This window comes from Babylonia areolata, chromosome 19 (assembly GCF_041734735.1).
Source record: "Babylonia areolata isolate BAREFJ2019XMU chromosome 19, ASM4173473v1, whole genome shotgun sequence".
NCBI lineage: Eukaryota > Metazoa > Mollusca > Gastropoda > Neogastropoda > Buccinidae > Babylonia > Babylonia areolata.
The window spans coordinates 52,297,554-52,301,736 of record NC_134894.1 but is presented as its reverse complement, the minus strand read 5'-3'; positions in this window follow the sequence as shown (position 1 = coordinate 52,301,736).

Sequence of the window (4,183 nt, the reverse complement as noted above, 5' to 3'; positions counted from 1 at the left end):
CATCCATTCACTCACAGTTCTTTGTCTGTTTGCTTCTCTATTAATGGACAATATGCAGGCATGCAAGATGTTAGTGTTTGTTGAGCGTTTGCATTGTTTTTCTGTTTTTTTCCCCTTGTTCTTGTGTATTTTCTGACGATTTGCTTGTCTGTCTCTTTCATTCGTCTCTCACTCCATAGTCATCCCTTGCTATGTTGTCGAGATACACAAAGGAGAAGGAAATAAGATAATGTTTAACGTATAGACAAGCATATTTTCGATGATTTATGAAAATGGATACATTAGCAATTAATAAACAAGTATACACGATATAGATAGCAAGGTTAATACACAGATATGAGATAACGTAAGTATTATAAATACCATAATAATGTACATTCTATTCCTTTCCTTTTCTTTTTTTACGTAATTTGTTTTTCATTTTCTTTGGCTGGGCGGATGTGCTCTAAGAACTAAACTGTTTTCTAATAATATGTTCTCATTCGAACATGGACTGCAGATTAAAAGCAGACTGTATTTTAAAAAAAAATGCTAATGTGCATTTTCCCAATTAGTAATATCTTATTGATAAACATATGAGGATCTTTCATGTGGTGTAAACAGTTTATGCCAAATAATATACCAGTTAATGATAGTTTTATGTTAACATTAATATGTTAGAATTTATTGCTCTATGAAATCCCAGAACTTCAGCACCTCCAGACAATCAAAAAATGTTCACTATAATCTACAGTATTGTTACAGTAAGAACATTTGTTACTATCTGATAATATCATTTCATCAATCAGTATTTTTGGGGGGTAGATGTTATGTAGAATCTTCCAATGAAGAACCCTTAATCTAGTTTCCTGTGTAGTGTTCACGGCTCTGGCCCAGGTTGATTTGTCAAGCTCAATACCGAACATTCTATGCCAAAAATTACAGGCTATGGGTATAGTATCCTCTGTCTTTGCACTCAGAAGCTTCCTAATATTTTTGTTCTTTGTGTCAAAATGTCTCGCTCCACATTGTTGATAGTCTCTCTTTCTCTCCAATCTGTATCCACTTTGTCCAGGTGTTTGGGATTGAGCTCAACAAAGCAAAGCATTCAAGAATTGTATTAGCATTATTTCGACCAATGATAGGAGGCGTTTTAATGATAGGAGACATTTTTCATTTTGATGAATTATGTCTTTCATTTGTTGAATTCCCTTGTCGTGCCAGTTTTGAAAGAATAACACTGTTTTTATATCTTATCAAGGAGTTATTAAAGAGTAACTGTGAATGAAAATTTCTACAATTTACATCTGTTAGTTCCCAGTGGCCTTTGCAATCCAAGTATGTGCTCAATACATCTTTCCAAAATTCATCGTCTATATTACAGAACTTTAAAGCTTTTGTTCTGCAGTTAATAAAGAAAAAATTATCATTTGTAGCAAGTTTATTCAAGTGCCATTCTGTTAATAAGCACCAATTTTCCTGTTCTCTGACTTCAAAAAGTTTCCCTATACACTGTAAACTAAACATCTTTGGAACTCAATAATGTTTACCATACTTAAACCTTCCTGTCCATATTTGGCCTCTAAGACTTTTCTTTTTGACTCACTTGTGTAAACAAAGTGAGTCTATGTTTTAACCCGGTGTTCGGTTGTCTGTGTGTCTGTGTGTGTGTGTGTGTCCGTGTGTGTGTGTGTCCGTGGTAAACTTTAACATTGACATTTTCTCTGCAAATACTTTGTCAGTTGACACCAAATTTGGCATAAAAATAGGAAAAATTCAGTTTTTTCCAGTCATCTTGTTTAAAACAATATTGCGCCTCTGGGATGGGCACAAAAAATAAAAAAGAAGCCTAATTATATGCAAACTGTATTTACTGTTATATTTATATTTTTTGTATTCTCTAAACTTGGCACTTTGACCTATTATTCTGACACAACAACAAGAGGAGTCATTATTATCATTTTTTGTTCAAACAGGAACTTCTTTTGCTAAGCATGGAAGTTTTATTTATTTTGCAAACGTTTTGGTGCAGATAGTAAAAAAGGGAAATTACTCTGTAATTAATGCTAGGGGACTTAATTTACCACAAATGAGTCTTGAAGGCCTTGCCTCTCTTGTTACTTTTTCAAATGCCCTTCTGTTGTTAAACATTTCTTTCCATATGAATAACAATATACTCAGAACTGTGTGGTTTAGACCAACTGATTGCATTATATATATATCTAAACTAACTTTAAAAGGATGTTTTAACTACATTGACTTTATCCATAATACTTGAATCACGTTTACTCCAATCCTTTATTAAACTACCTCACTGCTAGAATTGAGTTGGTTGTTCTGACAGCTTCTTTCACAGAGTCAGTAATGTGGGCTCTCATGCTGTCCAAAACCAGCATGGCCTTATTCCGGCGAAAGAAACCCCCTGGTCGCTTGCCATAGCACTCTAACAGCCACGCCTTCATTAAGGTTTCATCCATCCCTTTCTTGTTGACTTTTACTACGATTCCTTTTGGGAATTTTTCCTTTGGCATCGTGATGCGTTTAAAAATGATCATTGGTGGTAGCTTTTCTCCTGATGCCGTGCAGCTAAGAACACAAGTGTGTTTTTTCATGACCAGTTGTTTTCAGTGTGATGAATGATTCTCCTTTTTTATTTACAGTCCTATTGAGAGAAAGGTCAAAGGTACTTCATCCGTATTAATGAGGTCTTGCGGACCAATGAAATTCTAGGCTATTTTCTCCTGTGTGAAATTACGGAAGTTTGTTAGTTTTTCTTCAAAGTCAGGAGGAAGCTGTTGACAGAGAGTTGTTCTTGTCCTGACTGAAAGACCTCTTCGCTTTAAAGCCTGAACCGGACTATAAATGGCGGGCGATTTGAATCAAGCCAGTTTCTCACCAGAGTCTGACACTGTGACGTCGGTGAAGGTTTATTCAAAATAAAAGCCTAATAAAGCTACGGTTTGGCTTCATTTATGGCAGAGAGCGAGATTTGCCTAGCAGCTTCCAATCTAGACCTGAATTGACTTTGGAAAGTACAAAATGTGTCAGCTACACGTAATACAAAATTTGAATGCAGAGAAAAGGGGCGGAGCTAGAGCCGTTTGTGTTTGCGCTAGACGTGTCTGTCAGATAAAAATAGCACCAGCACGTGGTACTGTCCGGTGAGAATTGGAAAGCATGCAGACAGCCCCTCGACGTTGGCAACCGTAAACGACCACATTGTGTGGCAGGAGTACACGGATATCTTTCTCCGCTAACAGTGAGTCGGTCTTTGTTTTGCTTTCACCTCCCACATGTTTACATTTCTACCGGACATGTGCTCGCGCTTTTTATAGATAAACTCCGCCCCTTTCCCTTTTATGGATAGGCTCTAGTGCGCATGCGCAACCGAAACCTTGCTCTCGGGAGTTAAGACTTTAAGGATCTGAGGCACCATGATGGCCCACCTTGGAAACCCTCAATGTTCTTTTCTGCAGCGAATGTTCTTGCTTTCAGTCTGATCTGAACTGTGGAAACGCCTCAGCCATTCGCTCTGTGTGTGTTGATCCAGTCTTTGAGGTGGTTTTCTAATTCAGGCCATCTGCACTTCTTGCCTCTAAAGGCCTTTGTCGTTTTCTTACAACACAAAATTTCTCCACGCTGCTTCCTCCAACGTCGTATCATTGATTCATTCACTCCAAGCTCATGTGCAGCGGCTCTATTGCCATTTTCAACAGCTAGGTCGATCGCCTTCAATTTGAAGGCTGCATCGTACGCATTACGTTGTGTTTTTGGCATGATGAGGGTGTGCGCTTGAGCAGAGCAGAACTGAATGCTCAACTGAAGGCTTTAATGTGTGCGGATCTGATTTTTAAAACGTGAACAGTTAGCACACAAATCTGAAGCTCATCCAAAAATTAATGAACAGAAATCATGATTTTGGTGAGTTGAAGGGCAGCTAAGAATAGACGAGAACGTGACACTCCCGGGATTGGGAAAATCCGCAGATAAGCCGCATCATTGTATAAGCCGCAGAGGTTTTTTCTCCGCATGGGAGAAAAAGTCGCGGCTTATAGACCCAACTTTATGGTATTCAAACGGTTAAGTCTGTGCATCCAGGTTTCCTATATCTGTCATGCCTTTCTGTTTGTTTCAAAATATATTCCAAGTATTTTTTATTCTGTTTACAGCTGTAAAGGGGATACTGTGTTCTTCTTTCTGGGTG